The 9920-nt window shown below is 36.4% G+C and overlaps 1 non-coding gene across 1 annotated transcript; it reads left to right on the top strand.

Annotated features, from left to right (window-relative positions):
• Positions 1-860: 860 nt before the first annotated feature.
• On the top strand, positions 861-1050 carry LOC115873796. The gene has a single exon (XR_004048592.1). It is a non-coding gene; the product is annotated as a U2 spliceosomal RNA (small nuclear RNA).
• Positions 1051-9920: the final 8870 nt, after the last annotated feature.

Raw genomic sequence — 9920 nt, 5'->3', positions numbered from 1 at the left:
AAAAAGAGCATTTCATAATTGTATGAATCTTTGTTAAATAAAATAAGTCTATAGAAATCACAGAAACATCAAACATCAACCATATTGCCGATGTAAACTATATATTTTTATATTTATATGTAATACTGCATATTAATTGCTATTGAGATGATACTGACTCAAAGGGATCCTATGAGACAAGATCAAAACAACCTTCTGAGTTTTTGAGACTGCAACTCTTTACGGGAGTAGAAAGCCTCATCTTTCTCCTGTGGAATGACTCGTGGTTTCAAACTATTGACCTTGCAGTTAGCAGGCCAATAAGGAACCACTATGCCACCAGGACTCCATACATATACAGTGATGCCTCCATTGTTGAATGTTTCCAAGCTCAAGCTTTAACCACTACTCAAACAGCAAAGTACAAAAAAAAATCTGCTTGATGTTCATAATGTTGTTCAGTAGTGGAACTGAAAATTCAACTAAAGAAAGCTGTCCAGACCAAGAGTGGGTCACAAGTCAAGTCTTGCCACAAACCCAAAGGGGTGAAGCTTCAGTTTAAGCACCGCGCACTCAGACAACATACAGTGCTTGGGTTAATGCTTTAGAAAATTCATTATTGTGATATTTTGTCCACAGCATTTGCATAAAATATCATAACTATGGCTCCAAATAAAGCTAGTAATACTGCAGTAAATCAAAAAGGAAAACAGTGAGAGAGAGCCACTATAGTATTAAAGAAATAAGTCATTGTGAGATTTGAATCTGGTTGCCACTTTCCTGATTTGGCAGTGGAATACAACATGGCTAAATCAACATTATCAACATTTTGGGGGGTAAGTGTTATTAAAGCAGCTGATGTAGCAAAAGTTGTGAAAGCAATCGTTTCTTGGTCTTTTGACTAAGATCAAGTGTAGTATCTGTCTTTATCAGTTTAATGTCTGATACGTCCTCTATCTGAGGACAACATATTAAATGTATTTTTGCAAGTAGGAGTTGGACTAGGAGCTTGCTCCATCCACTCCACGCATCAGCCTGGTATTGCATATTTCCAGGAATGGTGCAGCCCCTTAGGGGCAATAAACATTTTTAAAAGTTGTGAAAATGTCAACCACAAACGAAAAAATGCAAACCATGGAAGATGTTGTAAAGTTACTGTTATTTGGAAAAGTTAGTTGGGAACAAATGGATGGGATAGCATAACCAAGACAAAGATATCGAGTGCTCAAAGACAACCCGCCCTCCCCCCCCCCACTACCCGCCTCCGCTATAGTGATTTAAAGTTCTGGAAAAATGAATTTCTAAGTGTAATTTTGGGACCACAGAACCATTCATTTGGTTTTCATTACTTCTTATGAAAAAAGTATGTTCAGTTCTCAAACTTTTCAGTGTTCTCACATGCATGAATTTGGAGAGAATTGAGTTCCACAACTGAAGTATCATTTTATCTTAAGGCAATTCAATAGAAACTCTAAATCCTTAATGATAACCAGCATGTTGTCTTTAGAGAATATCTCTGTTCTAAATAGCTCATGCATTACCTACTGAGTTAGTTTATTGTGCCAACCTGGCCGATAAACACATGTGGGATTAATTGAAGGGCAGAGGGATAAATGGGTAGGTGAATGTTGCCTTTCGAGTTTTAGGGTCTCTTGCTTTGTGATGGTCGCACCAGGGTGCAGCTGCCTTAGACGTTCCCTGCTTCAGCTTGCAAGTCTGACTTCCTACAAGACATCCCCAAAGAGAAACCACATGGACCTACCCTGATGCAGTCCTGGGTGCTGGAGCAGCCATGTGGAGACCCCTGCCAGCGCTGAGATGCTTACACATTCACTGACTCAGCTTTCTTCCTGCAGTTAGTATCCTTGCCTCTGCTTTGTGAGATGGAGGACTTTGTGGATTTCTCTAAAGTACCCAGACTAATACACCTACACAAGAATGCTCAATAGTGACAGCGTGTGAGGATAGAAGAGTGTGGCCATTGGATGATTCCATGTCCACATGATACTCCTAGTTAAGGGTCAACCCTGTCAATCAAGTAGAAGGTTGATGACACTTCCTCGGGGTTGGGGGCAGGGTGGGGTGTGGTGGGGGTGAACATTTGTATGACAGGGAAAGGACTTCCTAACTCCTGGAACTCTGCCTGTCTCCATGGCCCCATGTGGGCTGCTGGACCAGAGAGCTCATGGCGCTCTGCCATGTTTCCACAGACTTTGGATACAAGTCACTCTGTACCTATCCTATGATCTTCTGACTTCCTGTTGACCCTTCAGGGGCACCAGCCTAAAGTTATGTGATTCTGAAGAGGAATGTATGGACAACCATCGGTCATATAAAGTTGAGTTGAACTGACCTGGAAGCCTAATTGATACATAAGTACTCCTTGAAATCAAGCTCTTTCTTATACATAATGAGTTTCACTAGATTTGTTTACCTAGACAACTCGGCCTAACACAAGTCATTCCTAAGATATATTCTGGCTAATCTTTGGAATGCAGGTAAATAATTAGTCTTACCAAGAATCAGAGTAGTACCATTTGCAATGTTTCTGTTCTCCCTACTATCATATATTTGCAGAGATAAATTGTATACAGTCTTTCGATCATATTCTTGTTGTTTACTACTATTAAATTGTATTATATGATTCATTTTCAAAAAAATGTCAGAAATATGTACTCATCCTTTTATTCAATTAAAAATAGTATGGACATATGAAGGGCTTTTAAATAGTTCATGGACAATTGGGGACTTTTGGAATCTTTAAGGAACTTTTTGAAATCCTCTCACATACTTATAAATAATATTTTAGAAATGAATTGTAAGATTTTACACCTTAGTATAAAAGTTGACATAACTTCTACAAGTGGCATAGTGCATGACATGTTGAGCTGTTAGCCTCAAGGTAATCAGTTCGAAACCCCCAGCCTCTCCTCAGGAGAAAGACTATATCTGTAAAGAGCCAGTTTGGGTAAACAATAGAGCAGTTCTGTCCTGTCCCACAGGCTCGCTGTGAGTCAGAAGCAAACTAGGTGGAAGGGACTTTGGATTCTGACTTTATCAACTACAAGTAGCTAGACTTTTTGCATGCCTTGTATTTAAATTGAATGATGATGAATTTTTATTTTAGAAAATAAAATGAGTTTAATATAATATAATTAGACCCTAAGTGTATGTGTCCAAATCCTAGACTATATGAGGAAAGAAATGTTATTTAATAAAAGTACCTTTTTAAAAAAAATTTACAAGAACGTGTGATTGAGGCAGAAAAATATAATCAACTTTATTTATTTCAATAGACCCAGAAATACTTACATGGTACCTTCCAATATGTTTTCATAAATATTAGAAATAAAATTAGTTTAAATTTTTACTTTTAAAATGAAATTAACTTTAGATTCATTAATTATATGATTTTGAAGTAAACATGTTATACGATACAGCAATAACAGAATTGCAGACTATCTAATAAAGTTGGAATTTAAATTCAGCTATTTTCAGAGCAAAGAGATAAGAAAGCATCCATTAAAAAAGTTCTTTTTGATTCTTTAATTCTTAAAAACAAAGCAAACAAGCAAAAAAAACTTGCATAATTTAAAAAGTCCTCAATGCTATAAGCCATCCCCCCAAACAAACAAACACATCAAAGGCCATTTAGTCAGATTAGACCCTTACCAACCTGTAAAACTTTATGGGAGCAGAGTGCCTCATCTTTCTCCCATAGAGTGTGTGGTGGGTTTGAACCATTGACCTTGAAGTTAGTAGTCAATACTTACAGGATACCACCTCCAAGTTTCTTTTCAGTTCTATAAACCAAAAAACAAGCCCAGTGTCCTCAAATCAATGTTGACTCCTAGCAATCCCCTTTGGGGTCTCATTGCTGTTTAAGAGAGCAAAAAGTCCAGTCTTTCTCCAGAGGAGCTTCTGGTTTCAAAGTACCAACCATGCAGATTACAGCCCAGTGCAAAATCACTACACAGCCAGGAGATTAGTAAACATGTCATGTCTTATATTTATTTTTGTTTGTACAAAGGACGTGTACTATCTCATATCTAATAACCCAATCTACCATATTGACAGGATCATCACCATAAATCTTCAGGGGGAAAAAACCCCAAAGAAACAAAAACTCATTTAAAGAATCACATGACTTTGTTCAATCGTATCTCAAGCTTTACGTTGCCTAAGAAGTTGTAAAAATGTGCTACCTAATTCTTTTCAATGCTGTAGTTCAATACCACTTATGAGAATGGAAACACTGGCAACGTAAAGAATTAACGAGCAATGGAAAGCTTTAGTCCTCTGGTAGGCTGAGAATTAGATTATATATTTTTCGTTTAATATCTAGTAAAAATTACTGGGACAGTGGTAATTCATGGAGAAAACCTTAGGCAAAATATTTCATAAGAGACACCTTAGAGTCAACTGCCAGTTTTAATATACGTATCTAGGTTTCACCCAGATTGCATTTATTGCATTATGTTTGATCACATCATGTGAAAGGTCTCTCAAATACTTAGAACATTGGCCCAGTCAAGTTTTCACAAAACACTATCACACTATTACATAAACAGTCCTACAATAACAATAATATATGAGTGGTAACATAGGCAGTCAAGCTGAACAGGGCAAAGAAGGTGAATGGGACTCTATCCTCATCTATTTCTACATATATATTTCATGTGAGTTGCAAATATATCCATGAATGTAATGATACAGGGAACAACCTTATGAAAATGTCCTAGGCACAACCAAACACTTGCAGGGAAGGGGTTGCTGGATCTAGAAGCTCAGATACAATTTCTCAAGGATGATAAGTAAGATTCTGCATTGTATATTGATGAGTAGCAAATGGGACGTATGAAGCTTAAAGCAGGTATCTAAGGTCTTTCCTAGTATTAAGGAAAAAGGAGTGAGGTACATTAATGAAGTAAGAAAACAATTACTCCACATTATCAATGGACCATGCAAACTCCTCTGATTATGAATCCAGAGAATTGGATGCTGCCTAACTACCATAGCTAACGTCCTCTCAGAAGGAGATCACAATAGATGCCTTGTATGGAGTAGCAAATATTTTTGAAAAAAATATTCAAAATCACTCACTCACACACACAAGCACACACACACATTTACTAGAGACTTAGAAATTCTGAGACCATGGCATCCTTGTTGTTATGTCCCAAAGAGTAAGTTCTGTGAAGAGTAAGACCCGTAGTGAACCCATGCACCAAAGAAACATTAGCCAGTCCTGCAAAATGCCCACCATTTTTCTTATGTTTGAGTCCATTGTTACAGCCATTTTGCAACACTTCTTCTCTCTGCCCCTCCTCTTCATCAAGCATAATGTAATTCCCCAGGAACTGGTCTCTCCGAACAGCATCTTCAAACTACAGGAGACAAATGTAGCTCTCGTGGCTTCTAAGGAGCATTCTGGTTGCATGTCTTCTTAGACAATTCTGGCTATTCTTTTGACACTCCATGGTACTCTAAATATTCTTCTCTAGCACGATAATTCAAGTGCATCTATTCTTCTTTGATCTGCTGTATTCAGTATACAACTTTCACATGTATATCAGCCCATTGAAAACACCATGGCTTGGCGCAGGTGCACGTTAGTCCTCAAAGTAACATCCTAGCTTTTCAACACTTAAAGAGGTCTGATAAAGAAGATTTACCCCAATTCAATGCATCCTTTGAGCTCTTGACTGCTGTTTCCATAAGCATTGATTGTGGATCCAAGCAAAATGAAATTCTTGACAGCTCCAATATTTTCTCCATTTATCATCATATTACCTACTTGTCTAGTTGTAGGACTTTGGTTTCCTTTACATTAAGCTGTAATCCATACTGAAGGCTGCAATCCTTCATCTTCATAAGCAAGTGCTTCGAGTCTTCCTCAGTTTCAATAAGCATGCATGTTGGTGTCATTTGCATATAAAAGATTGTTATTAAGCCTTCCTCTTATCCAGGTTCCATCTTCTTCTTCATCTGAATTAGTTTATCTGGTTGTTTCCTCAGCACACAGCTTGAATAATTTGGGGAAAGGCTGCAACACTGATGCACATCTTTCCTGATTTTATACCTTTGCTCTGTTTGCAAAACTTCCTCTTGATCTTTTTCCTTTCAGCTAAGATTAAATGTATACATAACTAATTTCTGTGTTATTGATAATTATACATTTCAGGTTATTGCTCATTTCATCTCTTGCATTGTGGTTCCTGTTAATTGTCATCAAGTTGGTCCCAACTCATAGTGACCTCATGCAAAATAGACGAAAAACTGCCAGGTCCTTCACCATTATCACAATTGTCTATATGCTTGAAGCCATTTTTACAGCCACTGTGTCAGTCCATCTTGCTGAGGGCTTTCCTCTATTCTGCTGTCCCTCTACTTTGCCAAGCACGATGTCTTTCTCCAGGGACTGGTATCTCATGACACCATGTCCAAAGTACGTGAGATGAAGTCTCACTAGCCTTGCCTCTCTTGTATTAATAATAGCTTGTCCATATATTAATATATTCATATTAAATTTATTTGGATATAGGGTATATGAGGTAACTATATTTTATTACTTGAATTTCTAAGTGATTGTTTTCAACAGTTCTTTGAATTTATATTTTAGCATTGCTTTTTTGTAAGCACAACAGTCATTTACTTAATTTTTCAGTTCAACCTAAAAGTATGTTACTTTATACTTTTATATATCTACTGCTGGAAGAATCAAATAACTTCCTTAGTAGATGCCCCTTTATTAATTTAGGTTATTTTCAATGAATCTTTTGGTATAAAATTAAGATTATAAAATATAAACTTAAAATAATGTGGTCCAATACATATATATTACTATTCTTAACAATTAGTATATAATATTAAGATTCCACCCCATTTACCTGTTTCTTCTTTTTGTCCAATTTACTCTTATTGTACATAGTATCAATGCCCAGAAATCATCATTTCTATTTTATAAAAATTCAAGAGTAGTTCAATTTACCTATGATTTTTTTAAGGTTTTTCCCCCTTGACTTATAGTTTTTTTTGTTATAGGTATTTTCTTCTAATAAATTACAATAGTTTCCAATAGTGAGAATCTAATAGTAACAATGAATTAATTAGCTGACTAATTTGCTTATTTAATTATATTATTTTGAATTCTGAATATTAGATTTGCCATTTTCTTCAGTTGTATTTTTCTTGGAAGATATTTATTTATAAGAAATTTACTAGAAGGTCCTCTCAGGTAGAACACTTAAAAATTAAGAACAAAAATACAAGCAAGATTAGGCACATATTAAAAACTAAATTGAAATGGAATTGAATGAAATCCCTCAATCAATCCAACGGGTGTTCTGGTGTTGAGATGAACATTGAATCATCCCTAATTGATAAGTGGGGACACGATACAGTTCATCCCAGTAATGAAATAGGAACTATTTCTGGTAAAGTAAGCTTAAGAAAGGTAGTTAACTCTGTTAGGTATTCCCTGCCTCAGGACTCATCTGTGAATTATCATAATAACTAGAGGAGTGGAATGGGATTCAGCCTCGCCATTCTACAACAATGTCTACTACAGTAGATGCTTTCAGCAGTTTACAATGATGTCTCATTGTCTTTCGGCTTCTGTTGTTCTATTTCAACTTAAGCTGGAAACATTTTTGCTGTGCTTTAAATATAGTATGTCTTTTTCCCAAGTTGTTTTTAAGATTGTCTACTGGTCAGACATTTTTCCTTAAGAATCATCTCTGGGATTCTGTTTTTATAATTTGTTTAGCTTCAGGTTAATTTTGGTTTTGTTTGGTGTTTTTGAACAGACTCATCATGACCCTTTGCACAGTGGCAGGAAGCACTGCCTGGTCTCACACTATCTTCACATATTTGCCATTGTTTTAACAACTAGGTCGTACATCTATAGTGTGAGTCCTCTCTCCACAGATGAAAGTAATTCGTTATGTATATGGTGAAGTTCATATGTGGAGCAGCATGTATGCTGGTAAAAAATATTTGAAATGAGTATGTCATTGGTATTGCAAACTTTTTTGTTACGAACTATCCAACATCCTTTCTAGCACCAAGCTCATATTTTCAAATGAATAATCCTTCTTTGCTTTCAGTTTTTCCTTTGCAATTACTAGTAACTGTCAATGCACCTTGATAACATATTTAATCCATTTCAGACTGAAGATATTTCTTAGAATTCTTTCATTACCTCACCTTTGGCTTTAGTAGTTGGTGAGTAAATTTGAATAATAGTTTTATTAATTGGACTCTTTTGCAAATATATGATACTGTCCTGTAACAGATTGCCTTGTTCTTGAAAATACATCTTGATTTTTTTATGCTGAATATAGCACCATCGTCCATAATTTGCTATTCCTTGAATTGAATCATATCATTGTCTGACTCAAAATGGCTAATAACTGTGATTCTATCTCATTAATAAGAAACTGATTTTTATGAGTTCCATTATTTTCAACAACATCCAGTGTGCCTAGATTCATATTTAGTGCATTTCACATTCTGATTATTTATAAATATTTGTAGCTATTTCTTCTCATTTAAGTCATGCCCGATAAGCACATGGAGGTCTTTAAAGCTTTGTTCCACCTCCACTATTTCCTTCACTTTACTTACAGGCAATAACAACAACAACAGCAAACTCACTTCCATTGAATACATTCTGACCCATGACAACCCTACAGGACAGAGTAAAACTGCCACTCTGGTTTCTAAGACTGCCAGCCTACAGGGTTAGGAGCCCTGGTTGTTCTCTGGGTGATGTTAAACTGCTGCCCTAGTGGTTAGCAACCTCATGGGCAATCACTGTACAAGGAAGGCTCCTTCAGGAGATACTCTTAAGGAGATAGCGCTTTTGATGATACTTTAAGCTCCGTCCCACCTGAGGACCACATCTTGGGTCACTATAGCATGCAATGTTCCACTGCTCTTCGTGGCTTTCCATGGCTCACTCACATATCCACTACCTTCTCATGGATGTGAACCCCTAGCAACCCAAAAGCACACAGTACAACTGCCCCTATGGGTTTTGGAGAGAGTTAGTAGAAAGCTTCCTTTTCCTCCCAGTGAGAAGCTTATGGTTCCATACTTCTAATTGTGCAGTTACAGCTCCATACAAACTATTACCCCACGAAGGTGCTTTTCAGACAACCTATCCTTCTTCTGATTCTTAAACTGAAAGCCTGCCTACTCTGGGTGACCCTGCTGGATTGTGAAATATGGGTGACTTACTTTCCAACTTTACAACAACATGCAAGCCACCACAATATAGCTAACTGACAAGTCGTCAATAGGGCATTTAAACTGGTTGACATCATATCATTCATTAGTTATTAAATATTATTATTCGTAGTCCCTTCATATTTTATTTTACCCTATCCTCTTTTTCTCCTCTGAGAATCTAATTATACAAATATTAATGTTTTATCATCTTCATATATTTTAAGGCTCCTTTACCTATTTTTATAAGTTTTAGTTTGAATTTTATACTTCAGTCTGGCTGTTCTGCGGTGGGGCTGCCGGGTAAGCATGGCACTGAAAGCAACAAGGCGAGTGGTTCAAATCTTCCCATTGCTCTGCAGGAGAAAGATGAGCATACATATTTCCAAAAAGATTCACTCACACTTGTTTTGTAACTCAAATTTCTAGCTCTCTATATTTCAAGTTTTCTATAGCAGATTCTCACCACTGTTTTGTTCTCCTGTTTGTTTCTTGTAGTCTTTCATTATTTTTTCTAAGTGACAACTATTGTGTATTAAAAAATTACAGAGACTTCAAAAGGTTAATGAAAAAAATCCATTATCTTTCACTTCTATTTTCCCACAAACTTTTTGAAGCCCCCTCTTACTTTTATTTTGGATGACCTATCTTATACTATGACAATTTACTGTAACTTCTGGCACGTAAAATTCAATTTAATTCGGGACAGA

Source organism: Echinops telfairi, unplaced genomic scaffold, assembly GCF_000313985.2.
Source record: "Echinops telfairi isolate 266 unplaced genomic scaffold, ASM31398v2 ScPeMD7_7469;HRSCAF=8507_1, whole genome shotgun sequence".
Taxonomy (NCBI): domain Eukaryota; kingdom Metazoa; phylum Chordata; class Mammalia; order Afrosoricida; family Tenrecidae; genus Echinops; species Echinops telfairi.
The sequence above is the reverse complement of the archived record's forward strand: the minus strand, read 5'-3'. Positions and strand labels throughout refer to the sequence as shown.